Source organism: Esox lucius, chromosome 7, assembly GCF_011004845.1.
Source record: "Esox lucius isolate fEsoLuc1 chromosome 7, fEsoLuc1.pri, whole genome shotgun sequence".
NCBI lineage: Eukaryota > Metazoa > Chordata > Actinopteri > Esociformes > Esocidae > Esox > Esox lucius.
This window is the reverse complement of record NC_047575.1, coordinates 48,678,215-48,698,392: the sequence shown is the minus strand read 5'-3', so window position 1 is coordinate 48,698,392 and position 20,178 is coordinate 48,678,215. Positions and strand designations below refer to the sequence as shown.

The 20,178-nt window shown below is 44.4% G+C and overlaps 1 long non-coding RNA gene across 1 annotated transcript; it reads left to right on the top strand.

Moving 5' to 3' along the window:
• The first annotated feature begins 7,640 nt into the window (after positions 1-7,640).
• Positions 7,641-19,086, top strand: LOC117594704. The gene is made up of 3 exons (XR_004575917.1): positions 7,641-7,859; positions 16,671-16,718; positions 19,049-19,086. It is a non-coding gene; the product is annotated as an uncharacterized LOC117594704 (long non-coding RNA).
• The last annotated feature ends 1,092 nt before the right edge of the window (positions 19,087-20,178 follow it).

Here is a 20,178-nt window from a genome sequence, read left to right as displayed (position 1 = left end):
CTGTCATCTATGTATCTGCCCTATACCGGTTCACCTACTGTCATCTATGTATCTGCCCTATACCGGTTCACCTACTGTCATCTATGTATCTGCCCTATACCGGTTCACCTACTGTCATCTATGTATCTGCCCTATACCGGTTCACCTACTGTCATCTATGGGACTGCCCTATACCGGTTCACCTACTGTCATCTATGTATCTGCCCTATACCGGTTCACCTACTGTCATCTATGTATCTGCCCTATACCGGTTCACCTACTGTCATCTATGTATCTGCCCTATACCGGTTCACCTACTGTCATCTATGTATCTGCCCTATACCGGTTCACCTACTGTCATCTATGGGACTGCCCTATACCGGTTCACCTACTGTCATCTATGGGACTGCCCTATACCGGTTCACCAACTGTCATCTATGTATCTGCCCTATACCGGTTCACCTACTGTCATCTATGTATCTGCCCTATACCGGTTCACCTACTGTCATCTATGGGACTGCCCTATACCGGTTCACCTACTGTCATCTATGTATCTGCCCTATACCGGTTCACCTACTGTCATCTATGTATCTGCCCTATACCGGTTCACCTACTGTCATCTATGTATCTGCCCTATACCGGTTCACCTACTGTCATCTATGGGACTGCCCTATACCGGTTCACCTACTGTCATCTATGGGACTGCCCTATACCGGTTCACCAACTGTCATCTATGTATCTGCCCAATACCGGTTCACCAACTGTCATCTATGTATCTGCCCTATACCGGTTCACCTACTGTCATCTATGTATCTGCCCTATACCGGTTCACCAACTGTCATCTATGGGACTGCCCTATACCGGTTCACCAACTGTCATCTATGGGACTGCCCTATACCGGTTCACCTACTGTCATCTATGGGACTGCCCTATACCGGTTCACATACTGTCATCTATGTATCTGCCCTATACCGGTTCACCTACTGTCATCTATGGGACTGCCCTATACCGGTTCACCTACTGTCATCTATGGGAGTGCCTTAAACTGGTTTATCTACCCCTAACTGCTAACGTCACCCTCATATCATAGGAATCCAGCATAACTGGTTCAGTCCCACAAGGGTATGTGTTAAGACCTATTCTCTTCCTGTTCTACATGCTCCCACTTGGTCAGATCCTGAAGCAGCACAGTGTCCAGTTCCACTGCTACGTGGATGACACACAGGTGTAGATTCACTAGTACAAGTGCCTGGGCAAGTCATATCCTCATTTGATATCCTCATATGATAGCACCAATCACTGCTACGTGGATGACACACAGGTGTAGATTCACTAGTACAAGTGCCTGGGCAAGTCATATCCTCATTTGATATCCTCATATGATAGCACAAATCACTGCTATGTGGATGACGCACAGGTATAGATTCACTAGTACAAGTCCCTGGGCAAGTCATATCCTCATATGATAGCACAAATCACTGCTATGAGGAAGACACTCAACACGTACACAATGTCATACTGATGCATGCCCAATCTTATTTTACACCTGGATGAACACGGAACAGTTGGGTGATGTGTGAAGGCAGCCGGTTCCTTTTCCGGATAAATACAGCTGGGCAGAGACAAAGGCTGACAGAGATAAAGAGACCCAGAGTTTAAGAGCCAAGGTGATATGAAGAAACAGAGACAAACAGAGAAAGAGAATAATACAGAAACACCAATAGAGACTAAGGTTTATGAAGGTAAGACAAGTATCCTCATTTTCATTAAACATTAACGTAAATTCTCTTAGTTGCACTAGGCATGTAAAAACTATGCTTTTGAATTATCAAAGAAATGTGGAATTATGATTATAATAATCTAACATTTTACTTGAAACTGAAAAGCATGGTTCATGCTCTCAGGAATGTCTGTCAGACACTTGATAATGAAATCAATGTATGATTTTAATTGGCCACAAACAGACAATACAGCAATCAAGATGAATGGTTCCTGATTTATTGCTGTGCAGAAAGGAAAGCAGTTCAGAAAATCTCTCCATTAAAGGAGAAACACCGCTTGTATACAATCAGCAAAGATCTCACCAACTGAGGGTAACACTGGATCTTTCACTAATTAATCTCTGTCTAGGGCTGCAACTAGCAACTAGACTGCTCAAAAACATTGAGGGAACACCTAAATCACATTTCGGGTCTCGATGAGCGAAATATATTAAGTAAACAATTGAAATCACAGGCTGTTCCAAATCATAATGTGACTCCGTAGTGTGTATGGACCCCACGTGCCTGTATGCACTCTCGACAATGTCTGGGCATGCTCCTGATGAGACGGCGGATGGTGTCCCGAGGGATCTCCCAGATCCGGATCAGGGCATCAGTCATCTCCTGGACAGTCTGTGGCACTATAACGGTGGCACTGGATGCAATGATACATAACGTCCCAGTGGTTCCCAAATTAGATTCAGGTCTGGGGAATGTGAGGGCCAGTCAATGGCATCTTTGTCATCCAGGAACTGCCTACACACTCTGGCCACATGAATCTGGATATTGTCCTGCACCAGGAGGCTACTGCACCAGCATAAGTTCTGATGATGGGTCTGAGGATTTCATCCCTGTAACTAACTAGCACATGGATGTCTGTGCGACCCTCCAAGGATATGCCTCCCCAGACCATCACTGACCCACTGCCAAACCGGTCTTGCTGGATGATGTTGCAGGCAGCATAATGTTCACCAAAGCATCTCCAGACTCTTTCACGTCTGTCACATGCTCAATGTGAACCTGCCCTCATTTGTGAAGAGAACGCGGCGCCAGTGACGGACCTGCCAATTCTGATGTTGTTTTTCTTCTGGTACGCCGTAGAGAATGGAGTCTGTGGAGTCTGTGATGAGAGTTTTAACTAGCTGCTCAAAGCACTTCATGATGATTGGTGTGAGTGCTACAGGGGGGTAGTCATTCATGATGATTGGTGTGAGTGCTACAGGGCGGTAGTCATTCATGATGATTGGTGTGAGTGCTACAGGGCGGTAGTCATTCATGATGATTGGTGTGAGTGCTACAGGGGGGTAGTCATTCATAATGATTGGTTTGAGTGCTACAGGGGGGTAGTCATTCATGCAGAGGACTTTTTGGTTTTGTGGCACAGGAACAATGATGGACTTTTTGAAGCTGGTGGGGACCACTGACTGATGTAGCGATAGGTTGAAGATATCAGTGAAGTCATCAGCCAGTTGGTCAGCACAGACCTTAAGAACATGGCCTGAGATGTTGTCTGGTCCAGGAGCCTTGTGGGTGTTAATCCTTTTTAGGACTTTACAGACGTCTGACCTGGTCATTTGTAAAGGGCAGCCGTCCTGGTCCATTTGAGTATCCATGCCAGGGATGATGTTCTCAAAGCGAGCATAGAAAGAGTTCAGTTCCTCTGGGAAAGAAGCCGGCATTTCCCCACACCACTTGTATTGCCTTTATAGTCAGTGATGGTTCTCAGACCACTCCACATGTTCCTGGTATTGGAGCCCTGGTAGAGAAATTCTACTTTGACTTTGTATTAACTTTTTTGAGATTTTATTGCCTTCCTGAGATCATACCGGGATTTCTTATAATTGTCCATGCTGCCAGAGTTGAATGCTGCAGTGCGTGCCTTTAGCATGGCACGGATACCACTGTTGACCCACGGTTTTTGATTAGGAAATTATTTTGTAGTTGTACGTGATACATTATCGTCGATACATTTGGTGGGGGGGGTGTACACAGCTGTTAAAATGACTGATGTAATCTCCCGGGGTAAATAATAAGGGTGAAATTTAATCGTAAGATGCTCCAGACCAGCAGAGCATCCAGAAGAGATGCAGTCCACATCCAGACACCAAAGATTGTTTACCATGAAGCAGACCCCCCCCCCACACCGCCCTTTCGGGAACAATGGCCGCATCTCGGATTGAGGGCTCCAAACATATTTCAGTGAAAACCAGTATGTTACAGTTCTTAGTGTCCCGTCAGAAAGCTAGCCTGCTCCTGAGTTGGTCCAGCTTGCTGTCTTGACTGGACGTTCAGTAAGAGAACACTTGGGAGAGTAGCACGGTGTCCCAGCAGACGCAGACGGACCAAAACTCTACCCCACTTCCCACACTTTCTCTGTCGGCTTCGTTTTCCAGGTGCTTGCTCAGGCAAACGTTTCATCCCCGCCAGCAGGACGCACCTATAGCCCACAGCTTAGGGCCGGCGGCAAAAAGAAGCCGTGCGGGTATTTTTTGCTATCTGGGAAAGGGTATCCCAGGTTGTTAGTTGAACTTGATGTTCTGTACGAAAAAGACAATTCCAGCGCAGTTCTGATGTCCAATAGTGATTGTAATAAGTTAGTAACGCGGTTGGAATGTAGCAAAATTACACAATAGTAATGACAAGAAAACAATAAATCTGCAAAGTTGGTGTGATTCCTTTGTCCTGCTGCCAATTTGTTTACCAATACGCCGGTATCAAATGTAAATCTCGGACCAGATATTGAAATCTGCCATTATCGAGCATTTTACTCACAAATGTTAAATCCCTAGACAATTTAATGGATGAACTACACTCACGGATTACCTTTCAGTGGTACTTGCGAACTGTTGTGTGTTGGCGTTTGTGGAATCGTGCTTCACCCCCTTTTCTATCCACCAGCAGGACAGAACGTCAGAGTCAGATAAGGCGGAGGGGTCTGTATTATGGTTAGCTCTCGCTGGGCAATGGATAATGCAGTGTTGTCTACACACTGTTCACCAGACCTAGAGCTACTGACTGTAAAGATACGGTCCTTCTACCTTCCGCGTGAATTCAGCTCAGCTATTATCACAGCAGTCTAAATACCCCCCGCAGGCAGAAAAAAACTGTGCACTGGAGGACCTATACAGAGTAATAAATGGACTAGAGGACGCTCAACCTTAGGCAGCTGCTATTGGTGTTGCCAATTTTCATAGAGCAAATATGAGGAATGTTTTGCCGAAATACCTCCATGATATAAATTTTCCTACCTGGGGTGATCAGAATCTTAACCATTGTAATTCACAAATACGAAATGGCTAGAAAGCCATCCCTTGCCCTTTTGGTTTTTTCAGGCAGTTCAACTCTGAGACTGGCAACAAGAGACTGGCAGATGTTTTGTGTTGCAGCCAATGGGAACATTGATGAATACACAGACTCTGTGTATTCATCAAATGCATTGATGATGTCATACAAGGGTCAATGTCAGGACTTTCCCCAACCAAAAGCCTTGGGTTAATGGTAATTTCCATGCTAAGCTCAGAGCATGGTCCTCTTCCTATAGCTCTGGGGACCTGGAGGCTTTGAGGAGATCCAGATATGATCTACGGAAGGCTCTCAGAGATGGAAAAAGAGTCTACAGTCTAATTTAGGGTGACCAGAGATCCCGGTTTGCCCAGGGTTGTCCCAATTTCAAGCTGTATTTTTGGATTGAGCTGCAGCTATTACCTGTCTGTCCGCTCATATGGACATTTAGGTGCCGGTTTTCACAGAACAATATTAAGCCTACTCCTGGAATAAAAAAAGAATCAAGCTCAATTGAAATCTTAATTTTTTTTCTTTTTTTTGTCCAGGACTAGGCTTAATCTGTGTGTGAAATCTCCCCTTGGTGTGGTCATATAACCAGCTACTGAACTTTGCCGGGATCCAATCGGATCACACTTGGCTGTCCATTTTAAAAGGTGTTTTTTACGTGTGAGCATCACACAAGGTTTGAGTGAATGCAGTTACTGCAAACCCAAAAATGTTCCCTCTGAAAGCTGCATTGCTGATGGATTCCAATCAGATTGGTATTGTGAAAAATCTGCCTTAAGATTGAGTTATTTGATGCACATCCCTTCCAAATCACCGGTTATTAATGTGACAATATTAGAATGTACAGCAATACTTCCCTGCACTTTAATTTTCCTTTTTGTCTGTATTGTATATGTGGAACACTTGAAATGAATGAAAATATGAATATATTGTTGGAAAATAAAGATGCGCTTAGAGATTGACAAACTGCTTTTTTTCTTTTCTGAACATCCTGTTGTAGCCCCTGAGTCAAGGTGCAACCGACGTTTTAATATAGATACATATCATCATCGGCTTGGTAATGGTCCTTAACTAAGTTTATGTATATGTGTTTATGCAACTTTCAAACCTTTCCCAATCTTTCACCAATTTAACCACCTAAAAGTTGGCGGAAATCCTCGCATGTTCATGTTTCAGTCACATGATGCTTATGGATTTCAGCGGGTACTAATGTGGGAATCTACCCTTTTCTGTTTTAAGCCTTTATTTCCTCATTTTTTGCCATTTATTTTGGTAATTATTTTTTTTACTGAAAAATAAAAGAAACATACATGTATGAAAACTGCAGATATTACAAAAAGCAGTGACATGGCACATTAAAGAGCATGTGAATGAATTTGTTAGGTCAGATAAATATAATGTTACACTTTAAAAGATTGCACCAGTGATAAAGTGCAATGCTCTGACTGCTGATAAAGAATCCCCAACCATCCTGATACCTATAGAGAGATGCTGTTCGCACAGTAGATCACACCATCCTACTGCAGTGCCTAAGAGCAAACTCAGAACATTCCATCTATTAGATGTATCCCTGAGTTAGCATGCCTGAATCAACTCATTAACAGGAGAGGTTTGGGAACCACTGGTCTTTGGGACTGCCCTACACCAGTTAACCTACTGTCATCTATGTATCTGCCCTATACCGGTTCACCTACTGTCATCTATGGGACTGCCCTACACCAGTTAACCTACTGTCATCTATGGGACTGAATATCTTAAGAGAGGCTATTGGGACTGCCCTATACCGGTTCACCTACTGTCATCAATGGGACTGCCCTATACCGGTTCACCTACTGTCATCTATGTATCTGCCCTATACCGGTTCACCTACTGTCATCTATGGGACTGCCCTATACCGGTTCACCTACTGTCATCTATGTATCTGCCCTATACCTGTTCACCTACTGTCATCTATGTTATCTGCCCTATACCGGTTCACCTACTGTCATCTATGTATCTGCCCTATACCGGTTCACCAACTGTCATCTATGGGACTGCCCTATACCGGTTCACCAACTGTCATCTATGGGACTGCCCTATACCGGTTCACCTACTGTCATCTATGGGACTGCCCTATACCGGTTCACATACTGTCATCTATGTATCTGCCCTATACCGGTTCACCTACTGTCATCTATGGGACTGCCCTATACCGGTTCACCTACTGTCATCTATGGGAGTGCCTTAAACTGGTTTATCTACCCCTAACTGCTAACGTCACCCTCATATCATAGGAATCCAGCATAACTGGTTCAGTCCCACAAGGGTATGTGTTAAGACCTATTCTCTTCCTGTTCTACATGCTCCCACTTGGTCAGATCCTGAAGCAGCACAGTGTCCAGTTCCACTGCTACGTGGATGACACACAGGTGTAGATTCACTAGTACAAGTGCCTGGGCAAGTCATATCCTCATTTGATATCCTCATATGATAGCACCAATCACTGCTATGTGGATGACGCACAGGTATAGATTCACTAGTACAAGTCCCTGGGCAAGTCATATTCTCATATGATAGCACAAATCACTGCTATGAGGAAGACACTCAACACGTACACAATGTCATACTGATGCATGCCCAATCCTATTTTACACCTGGATGAACACGGAACAGTTGGGTGATGTGTGAAGGCAGCCGGTTCCTTTTCCGGATAAATACAGCTGGGCAGAGACAAAGGCTGACAGAGATAAAGAGACCCAGAGTTTAAGAGCCAAGGTGATATGAAGAAACAGAGACAAACAGAGAAAGAGAATAATACAGAAACACCAATAGAGACTAAGGTTTATGAAGGTAAGACAAGCATCCTCATTTTCATTAAACATTAACGTAAATTCTCTTAGTTGCACTAGGCATGTAAAAACTATGCTTTTGAATTATCAAAGCCATGTGGAATTATGATTATAATAATCTAACAATTACTTGAAACTGAAAAGCATGGTTCATGCTCTCAGGAATGTCTGTCAGACACTTGATAATGAAATCAATGTATGATTTTAATTGGCCACAAACAGACAATACAGCAATCAAGATGAATGGTTCCTGATTTATTGCTGTGCAGAAAGGAAAGCAGTTCAGAAAATCTCTCCATTAAAGGAGAAACACCGCTTGTATACAATCAGCAAAGATCTCACCAACTGAGGGTAACACTGGATCTTTCACTAATTAATCTCTGTCTAGGGCTGCAACTAGCAACTAGACTGCTCAAAAACATTGAGGGAACACCTAAATCACATTTCGGGTCTCGATGAGCGAAATATATTAAGTAAACAATTGAAATCACAGGCTGTTCCAAATCATAATGTGACTCCGTAGTGTGTATGGACCCCACGTGCCTGTATGCACTCTCGACAATGTCTGGGCATGCTCCTGATGAGACGGCGGATGGTGTCCCGAGGGATCTCCCAGATCCGGATCAGGGCATCAGTCATCTCCTGGACAGTCTGTGGCACTATAATGGTGGCACTGGATGCAATGATACATAACGTCCCAGTGGTTCCCAAATTAGATTCAGGTCTGGGGAATGTGAGGGCCAGTCAATGGCATCTTTGTCATCCAGGAACTGCCTACACACTCTGGCCACATGAATCTGGATATTGTCCTGCACCAGGAGGCTACTGCACCAGCATAAGTTCTGATGATGGGTCTGAGGATTTCATCCCTGTAACTAACTAGCACATGGATGTCTGTGCGACCCTCCAAGGATATGCCTCCCCAGACCATCACTGACCCACTGCCAAACCGGTCTTGCTGGATGATGTTGCAGGCAGCATAATGTTCACCAAAGCATCTCCAGACTCTTTCACGTCTGTCACATGCTCAATGTGAACCTGCCCTCATTTGTGAAGAGAACGCGGCGCCAGTGACGGACCTGCCAATTCTGATGTTGTTTTTCTTCTGGTACGCCGTAGAGAATGGAGTCTGTGGAGTCTGTGATGAGAGTTTTAACTAGCTGCTCAAAGCACTTCATGATGATTGGTGTGAGTGCTACAGGGGGGTAGTCATTCATGATGATTGGTGTGAGTGTTACAGGGCGGTAGTCATTCATGATGATTGGTGTGAGTGCTACAGGGCGGTAGTCATTCATGATGATTGGTGTGAGTGCTACAGGGGGGTAGTCATTCATAATGATTGGTTTGAGTGCTACAGGGGGGTAGTCATTCATGCAGAGGACTTTTTGGTTTTGTGGCACAGGAACAATGATGGACTTTTTGAAGCTGGTGGGGACCACTGACTGATGTAGCGATAGGTTGAAGATATCAGTGAAGTCATCAGCCAGTTGGTCAGCACAGACCTTAAGAACATGGCCTGAGATGTTGTCTGGTCCAGGAGCCTTGTGGGTGTTAATCCTTTTTAGGACTTTACAGACGTCTGACCTGGTCATTTGTAAAGGGCAGCCGTCCTGGTCCATTTGAGTATCCATGCCAGGGATGATGTTCTCAAAGCGAGCATAGAAAGAGTTCAGTTCCTCTGGGAAAGAAGCCGGCATTTCCCCACACCACTTGTATTGCCTTTATAGTCAGTGATGGTTCTCAGACCACTCCACATGTTCCTGGTATTGGAGCCCTGGTAGAGAAATTCTACTTTGACTTTGTATTAACTTTTTTGAGATTTTATTGCCTTCCTGAGATCATACCGGGATTTCTTATAATTGTCCATGCTGCCAGAGTTGAATGCTGCAGTGCGTGCCTTTAGCATGGCACGGATACCACTGTTGACCCACGGTTTTTGATTAGGAAATTATTTTGTAGTTGTACGTGATACATTATCGTCGATACATTTGGTGGGGGGGGGTGTACACAGCTGTTAAAATGACTGATGTAATCTCCCGGGGTAAATAATAAGGGTGAAATTTAATCGTAAGATGCTCCAGACCAGCAGAGCATCCAGAAGAGATGCAGTCCACATCCAGACACCAAAGATTGTTTACCATGAAGCAGACCCCCCCCCCCCCCCCCCGCCCGCTTTTTACAAGACTCTGCTTTTCGATCCTGCCGATCAATAAATAGCCCTTTCGGGAACAATGGCCGCATCTCGGATTGAGGGCTCCAAACATATTTCAGTGAAAACCTGTATGTTACAGTTCTTAGTGTCCCGTCAGAAAGCTAGCCTGCTCCTGAGTTGGTCCAGCTTGCTGTCTTGACTGGACGTTCAGTAAGAGAACACTTGGGAGAGTAGCACGGTGTCCCAGCAGACGCAGACGGACCAAAACTCTACCCCACTTCCCACACTTTCTCTGTCGGCTTCGTTTTCCAGGTGCTTGCTCAGGCAAACGTTTCATCCCCGCCAGCAGGACGCACCTATAGCCCACAGCTTAGGGCCGGCGGCAAAAAGAAGCCGTGCGGGTATTTTTTGCTATCTGGGAAAGGGTATCCCAGGTTGTTAGTTGAACTTGATGTTCTGTACGAAAAAGACAATTCCAGCGCAGTTCTGATGTCCAATAGTGATTGTAATAAGTTAGTAACGCGGTTGGAATGTAGCAAAATTACACAATAGTAATGACAAGAAAACAATAAATCCGCAAAGTTGGTGTGATTCCTTTGTCCTGCTGCCAATTTGTTTACCAATACGCCGGTATCAAATGTAAATCTCGGACCAGATATTGAAATCTGCCATTATCGAGCATTTTACTCACAAATGTTAAATCCCTAGACAATTTAATGGATGAACTACACTCACGGATTACCTTTCAGTGGTACTTGCGAACTGTTGTGTGTTGGCGTTTGTGGAATCGTGCTTCACCCCCTTTTCTATCCACCAGCAGGACAGAACGTCAGAGTCAGATAAGGCGGAGGGGTCTGTATTATGGTTAGCTCTCGCTGGGCAATGGATAATGCAGTGTTGTCTACACACTGTTCACCAGACCTAGAGCTACTGACTGTAAAGATACGGTCCTTCTACCTTCCGCGTGAATTCAGCTCAGCTATTATCACAGCAGTCTAAATACCCCCCGCAGGCAGAAAAAAACTGTGCACTGGAGGACCTATACAGAGTAATAAATGGACTAGAGGACGCTCAACCTTAGGCAGCTGCTATTGGTGTTGCCAATTTTCATAGAGCAAATATGAGGAATGTTTTGCCGAAATACCTCCATGATATAAATTTTCCTACCTGGGGTGATCAGAATCTTAACCATTGTAATTCACAAATACGAAATGGCTAGAAAGCCATCCCTTGCCCTTTTGGTTTTTTCAGGCAGTTCAACTCTGAGACTGGCAACAAGAGACTGGCAGATGTTTTGTGTTGCAGCCAATGGGAACATTGATGAATACACAGACTCTGTGTATTCATCAAATGCATTGATGATGTCATACAAGGGTCAATGTCAGGACTTTCCCCAACCAAAAGCCTTGGGTTAATGGTAATTTCCATGCTAAGCTCAGAGCATGGTCCTCTTCCTATAGCTCTGGGGACCTGGAGGCTTTGAGGAGATCCAGATATGATCTACGGAAGGCTCTCAGAGATGGAAAAAGAGTCTACAGTCTAATTTAGGGTGACCAGAGATCCCGGTTTGCCCAGGGTTGTCCCAATTTCAAGCTGGGTGTCCCGGGTCCCAAGAAATATCTGTAAAACACTAAAATGTCCCAGTTTCCAACATTCACTAGCGAATTGTCCCGGTTTACACCTCAATAAATTCACCACAATACTGTAATGTTTCCACATACGCGCTGCAGCCAAACAAACCACTGTGTAGAAATGTGTAGCAATGCAACAGTTCTCATCAAAGCTCAAGGCGTCTCCCCGATCCACAAACCACAAGCACGCATAATGACCAACAAGCGTATACATTTGCACGTGCCTCAATGTGTAGTTACAAAAGGGTCCCGGTTTGGGGGTTTGGAAATATGGTCACCCTAGTCTAACTACCACAGATCTGACCCCAGACGCATGTGGGGAGGACTGCGACACATCACAGAATACAAAGGGAGAAATAGCCAAGATGCTCATCCCACCACCTCACTCCCTGACAAAATTAACACCAAGGTGCGGCCAATACAATTCTTTCGTTGAGGTCTGCTGAGGACCAGGATGACTACACTCTGTCCCTAATCATGGCTGGCTTGAGGAGACTTTAAAAATGTGAACTCTCAAAAGTCTCCTGGTCCGGGTGGCATTCCAGGCTGTGTCCTCAGGTGGTGTGCCAACCAATAATTTCAGATTTTCACCTCCATATTCAACCTCTCCCTGTCTCTGTCTGTAGTCCCCTCCTGCTTCAAACAGACAACCATCGTCCCTGTACCGAAGAAACCTTCCATCACCTGCCTGAATGACTACCACCCTGTAACACTGACCTCCACCTTCATGAAGTGAATGACTACCACCCTGTAACACTGACCTCCACCATCATGAAGTGAATGACTACCACCCTGTAACACTGACCTCCACCATCATGAAGTGAATGACTACCACCCTGTAACACTGACCTCCACCATCATGAAGTGAATGACTACCACCCTGTAACACTGACCTCCACCATCATGTAGTGAATGACTACCACCCTGTAACACTGACCTCCACCATCATGAAGTGAATGACTACCACCCTGTAACACTGACCTCCACCATCATGAAGTGAATGACTACCACCCTGTAACACTGACCTCCACCATCATGAAGTGAATGACTACCACCCTGTAACACTGACCTCCACCATCATGAAGTGAATGACTACCACCCTGTAGCACTGACCTCCACCATCATGAATGACTACCACCCTGTAACACTGACCTCCACCATCATGAAGTGAATGACTACCACCCTGTAACACTGACCTCCACCATCATGAAGTGAATGACTACCACCCTGTAACACTGACCTCCACCATCATGAAGTGAATGACTACCGCCCTGTAACACTGACCTCCACCATCATGAAGTGAATGACTACCGCCCTGTAACACTGACCTCCACCATCATGAAGTGAATGACTACCACCCTGTAACACTGACCTCCACCATCATGAAGTGAATGACTACCACCCTGTAACACTGACCTCCACCATCATGAAGTGAATGACTACCACCCTGTAACACTGACCTCCACCATCATGAAGTGAATGACTACCACCCTGTAGCACTGACCTCCACCATCATGAATGACTACCACCCTGTAACACTGACCTCCACCATCATGAAGTGAATGACTACCACCCTGTAATACTGACCTCCACCATCATGAAGTGAATGACTACCACCCTGTAACACTGACCTCCACCATCATGAAGTGAATGACTACCGCCCTGTAACACTGACCTCCACCATCATGAAGTGAATGACTACCGCCCTGTAACACTGACCTCCACCATCATGTAGTGAATGACTACCACCCTGTAACACTGACCTCCACCATCATGAAGTGAATGACTACCACCCTGTAACACTGACCTCCACCATCATGAAGTGAATGACTACCACCCTGTAACACTGACCTCCACCATCATGAAGTGAATGACTACCACCCTGTAGCACTGACCTCCACCATCATGAATGACTACCACCCTGTAACACTGACCTCCACCATCATGAAGTGAATGACTACCACCCTGTAACACTGACCTCCACCATCATGAAGTGAATGACTACCACCCTGTAACACTGACCTCCACCATCATGAAGTGAATGACTACCGCCCTGTAACACTGACCTCCACCATCATGAAGTGAATGACTACCGCCCTGTAACACTGACCTCCACCATCATGAAGTGAATGACTACCACCCTGTAACACTGACCTCCACCATCATGAAGTGAATGACTACCACCCTGTAGCACTGACCTCCACCATCATGAATGACTACCACCCTGTAACACTGACCTCCACCATCATGAAGTGAATGACTACCACCCTGTAACACTGATCTCCACCATCATGAAGTGAATGACTACCACCCTGTAACACTGACCTCCACCATCATGAAGTGAATGACTACCACCCTGTAACACTGACCTCCACCATCATGAAGTGAATGACTACCACCCTGTAACACTGACCTCCACCATCATGTAGTGAATGACTACCACCCTGTAACACTGACCTCCACCATCATGAAGTGAATGACTACCACCCTGTAACACTGACCTCCACCATCATGAAGTGAATGACTACCACCCTGTAACACTGACCTCCACCATCATGAAGTGAATTACTACCACCCTGTAACACTGACCTCCACCATCATGTAGTGAATGACTACCACCCTGTAACACTGACCTCCACCATCATGAAGTGAATGACTACCACCCTGTAACACTGACCTCCACCATCATGTAGTGAATGACTACCACCCTGTAGCACTGACCTCCACCATCATGAATGACTACCACCCTGTAACACTGACCTCCACCATCATGAAGTGAATGACTACCACCCTGTAACACTGACCTCCACCATCATGTAGTGAATGACTACCACCCTGTAGCACTGACCTCCACCATCATGAATGACTACCACCCTGTAACACTGACCTCCACCATCATGAAGTGAAGTGCTTTGAGTGGCTGGTCAGAACTCACTTCTGCTCCACCCTTCCTGACACCCCTTTCAATTCACATACAGCCCCAACAGATCTACAGACGATTCCATCGCCCTGACAACACACCTCCCTCTCCCACCTGGAAAAAGGTAACACATACATGATGATGCTGTTCATGGACTACAGCTCTGCATTCAACACTATTGTGCCCACCAAGCTTGTTCCTAAGCTCTGGACCCTGGGAACACCTCCCTTTACAATTGGATCCTGGACCTCCTGACAGGCAGACCCCAGGTGGTGAGAATGGGAAACCTCCCTTGCACTGATCCTGAACACTGGAGCCCCTCAGGGCTACATTTTCAGTCCCATCCTGTGCTCCCTGTTCACGCATGACTGCCACATACAGCTCCAACACCATCCTTAAATTTGCAGACAACACTACCATCTGGGTCTCCAACAATGATGAGACCGCTTACAGAGAGGAGGTAAAGAACCTGGCTACATGTTGCCAGAACAACAACCTCTATCTCAAAGTCTGGAAGACAAAAGAGGTGATTGTGGACTCCAGGAAGCAGAAGACGGGGGGGTCATGCCCCCATACACATTGATGGACCTGAAGTGGAGAGATTCTCCGAAATCAAGTTCCTCTGTGTGTTCATCAATGGTGATCTCACTTGGTCCAGACAAGCAAACTCGACAGTGAAAACTGCCCAAAAACGACTATACTTCCTGAGGAAACTCAATAAATTTCGCATGTCTTTAAAAACTCTCACCAACTTCTACAGGTGCACCATTGAAAGCATCTTTACAGGCTGCATCACTGCCTGGTATGGCAACTGCTCAGAAGTGGACCGCAAGTCCCTCCAGCGGGTGGTCAATTCTGCAGAGCACATCATCGGCTTCCAATCCCCCCTCCTTACACAATGCCTGAGGATAGCACAGAACTTCATCAAAGATCACAGCCACCCAGGCTATGGTCTGTTCACACTGCTGCCGTCTAGTGCTCCTCCTGTTCCTCCTTGCACAAAGGAGCAAATCCCAGCTCTGCTGCTAGATTGAGGCCCTTCTACAGCCCTGTTCAGACTGTCTCCTGGTATCTCCTCCATGCTTGTGAGACCACTGGGAGACATAGCAACATATCTTGGGATGGCACGTATGGATGTGCCATCCTGGAGGAGCTGGACTACCTGTGCAACCTGAATGGGCTGCAGGTACCGCCTCATGCTTCCAATAGTGACAAGGACCCTAGCAAAATGCTAAACTACAGAAAAAATCAGTCAGGAAGGATAAGGAGAGAGCTGTAAAGACGCAATATTTTTTTGCCTATTCACTTGGAGAAAAACCTTGTCTTTTTCCAATAACTTCTCGGTTTTTGTATAGGCTAACTGGCATACATTTACACTGGTCAAAGTGGTATCCACTCTCAAATATCAACCATCCATCACACAACCTTGGGATTGATCATATTCTAAAGGGGAGACATAAAAGAGTGTCCCAAGATTTCAATGGTGTGATTTGGATGTTCAAATATATATATATATATATATATATATATATATATATATATATATATTTATATATTTATATATATATATATTTGAGGTTTGCGCTAATACCATGCCTGTCTCATGGTCTCAAACCCTGTTTGAAAAACAGTGAAAAATTATAAGAATAGAATTATCGCTCTCCTGCATTAATGATGACATAACTGTGCAATGTTCTGTTAGATTTAAGTGTATACACAAAACAACTAAACACCAACACAATGTTCTGTTAGATTTAAGTGTATACACAAAACAACTAAACACCAACACAATGTTCTGTTAGATTTAAGTGTATACACAAAACAACTCAACACCAACACATTTAAAATAAGGACGTTTGGTCCTCCAGTACCTGTAAATCAGTATTTATTTGAAGCAGTAATGCCGTTTGTTAGGCATTTGGGTTCTGTTAAGTAAATACATCAATGTGTTCCTTGAAGCCATGTCAAAGTAGATATTTCTGTGTTCTAAATCATACATTTTATTGGTTGAAACGACTTAAGATCAGATTATATTTTAGGAGACATTTATGCATATACGCAGCTAATACAAAAAAAAAAAAAGTTTTATTCTTTTTTCTTACTCTCCAGTGTGATCAGCCATGGAGAAAAGAGTGTTCCTGATCATTCTGTTATTAGGTCAGTTAAATTATTCTACATTATTGTATTTTCTAACTTTGTAAACATTTGGTGAAAGATACTATCCTGTATTTGTTTTTGCCTGGATTTGTGTTTTTGTTATTTGCATTATAAGTGTGCAATGATCCCAGTCAGATACATGTACATACTACTACTAATAATAATTCCCTTACCGTTACTAATTCTAATGTGCTTCGTACCTGACCTTAGTCAATGATTTATTCATGGATGGATATTGTTTACAAGAAACTCAGTATTCAACCAAACCCAGAGATCTATTTTGACATTTTAATTCTAATTTAAAACTTAAATTTGTACAAATCAACATTTCTGTCAAATGTGTACTTACCCTAAGAAGTAACACTCCCGGTCCTGTGATAACACTCCCTGTCCAGTGGTAATAACCCTGGCACACTGGTAACACTCCCGGTTCTGTGGAAACACTCACGGTCCAGTGGTAATACTCCCGGTCCAGTGGAAATAACCCTGGCACACTTGTAACACTCCCGGTCCAGTGGTAACACTCCCGGTCCAGTGGTAACACTCCCGGTCCAGTCCATTTGTACCCGCACAACTATTATGCCAGAACATATACTATACTTAGATTGCATTGCATTTGCCTTCATTGCACATTTATAAATTCAACTTGTAATTCACATATACTTAATTCTGGTAAATAAATTTCTGCCCTCTTCTATTTGCACTTCTGGTTAGATGCTAACTGCATTTTATTGTACTGTACTTGTTCAAAGACAATAAAGTTTAATCTAATCTAAAACTTGAAGACAAGCAATGCCCACACATACAGTATCTCACAAAAGTGAGTACACCCCTCACATTTCTGTAAATATTTGAGTATACCTTTTCATCTGACAACACTGAAGAAATGACACTTTGCTACAATGTAAAGTAGTGAGTGTACAGCTTGTATAACAGTGTAAATTTACTGTCCCGACAAAACAACACAACACACAGCCGTTAATGTCTAAACAGCTGGCAACAAAAGTGAGTACACCCCTAAGTGAAAATGTCAAAATTGGGCCCAATCAGCCATTTTCCCTCCCCGGTGTCATGTGACTCGTCTCAGGTGTGAATGGGGAGCAGGTGTGTTAAATTTGGTGTAATCGCTCTAACACACCCTCTTACTGGTAACTGGAAGTTCAACATGGCCCCTCATGGCAAAGAACTCTCTAAGGATCTGAAAAAAAGAATTGTTGCTCTACATGAAGATGGCCTAGGCTATAAGAAGATTGCCAAGACCCTGTAATTGAGCTGCAGCAAGGTCGCCAAAACCATACAGTGGTTTAACAGGACAGGTTGTACTCAGAACAGGCCTCGCCATAGTCGACCAAAGAAATTGAGTGCACATGCTCAGCCTTATATCCAGTGTTTGTCTTTGGGAAATAGACGTATGAGTGCTGCCAGCATTGCTAGCAGACTAAGGACATGGATTACTGGAACAATGTCCTGTGGTCTGATGAGACCAAGATAAACTTATTTGGTTCAGATGGTGTCAAGCATGTGTGGCGGCAACCAGGTGAGAAGTACAAAGACAAGTGTGTTTTGCCTACAGTCAAGCATGGTGGTGGGAGTGTCTTGGTCTGGGGCTGCATGAGTGCTGCAGGCGCTGGGGCTACAGTTTATTGAGGGAACCATGAATGCCAACATGTACTGTGACATACTGAAGCAGAGCATGATCCCCTCCCTTTGGAGACTGGGCCGCAGGGCAGTATTCCAACATGATAACGACCCCAAACACACCTCCTAGACGACCACTGCCTTGCTAAAGAAGCTCAGGGTAAAGGTGATGGACTGGCCAAGCATGTCTCCAGACCTAAACTGTATTGAGCATCTGTGGGGCATCCTCAAAAGGAGCACAAGGTCTCTAACATCCACCAGATCCGTGATGTTGTCATGGAGGAGTGGAAGAGGACTCCAGTGGCAACCTGTGAAGCTCTGGTGAACTCCATGCCCGAAAGGGTTAAGGCAGTGCTGGAAAATGATGGTGGCAACACAAAATATCGACACCTTGGGCCCAATTTGGACATTTTCACCTAGGGGTGTACTCACTTTTGTTGCTTGCGGTTTAGACATTAATGGCTGTGTGTTGTGTTATTTTGAAGGGACCGCAAATTTGCACTGTTATACAAGCTGTACACTCACTACCTTACATTGTAGCAATGTGTCATTTCTTCAGTGTTTTCAGATGAAAAGTTATACTCAAATATTTACAAAAAAGTGAGGGGTGTACTCACTTTTGTGAGATACTGTATTTCAAGAAATGTCCTTTATATATTGGATTGATTTTACTGTCTTCCGTCTGATTACAGCTGGCTTATCAAACAATGTAACAATTGCTCAGACAACACCAGACAGTAAGTATTACATTGTTCATTGAGAGTCCCTAAGTAGTATTATGACAGTGGTAACACTCCCGGTCCAGTGGTAACACTCCCGGTCCAGTGGTAACACTCCCGGTCCAGTGGTAACACTCCCGGTCCAGTGGTAACACTCCCGGTCCAGTCCATTTGTACCCGCACAACTATTATGCCAGAACATATACTATACTTAATTGTACTGCATTTGCCTTCATTGCACATTCATAAATTCAACTTGTAATTCACATATACTTAATTCTGGTAAATACATTTCTGCCCTCTTCTATTTGCACTTCTGGTTAGATGCTAACTGCATTTTATTGTACTGTACTTGTTCAAAGACAATAAAGTTTAATCTAATCTAAAACTTGAAGACAAGCAATGCCCACACATACAGTATCTCACAAAAGTGAGTACACCCCTCACATTTCTGTAAATATTTGAGTATACCTTTTCATCTGACAACACTGAAGAAATGACACTTTGCTACAATGTAAAGTAGTGAGTGTACAGCTTGTATAACAGTGTAAATTTGCTGTCCTCTTAAAACAACACAACACACAGCCGTTAATGTCTAAACAGCTGGCAACAAAAGTGAGTAAACCCCTAAGTGAAAATGTCAAAATTGGGCCCAATCAGCCATTTTCCCTCCCCGGTGTCATGTGACTCATCTCAGGTGTTAATGGGGAGCAGGTGTGTTAAATTTGGTGTAATCGCTCTAACACACCCTCATACTGGTAACTGGAAGTTCAACATGGCCCCTCATGGCAAAAAACTCTCTGAGGATCTGAAAAAAAGAATTGTTGCTCTACATAAAGATGGCCTAGGCTATAAGAAGATTGTTAAGACCCTGAAACTGAGCTGCAGCAAGGTCGCCAAAACCATACAGTGGTTTAATAGGACAGGTTGTACTCAGAACAGGCCTCGCCATGGTCGACCAAAGACATTGAGTGCACATACTCAGCCTTATATCCAGTGTTTGTCTTTGGGAAATAGACGTATGAGTGCTGCCAGCATTGCTAGCAGACTAAGGACATGGATTACTGGAACAATGTCCTGTGGTCTGATGAGACCAAGATAAA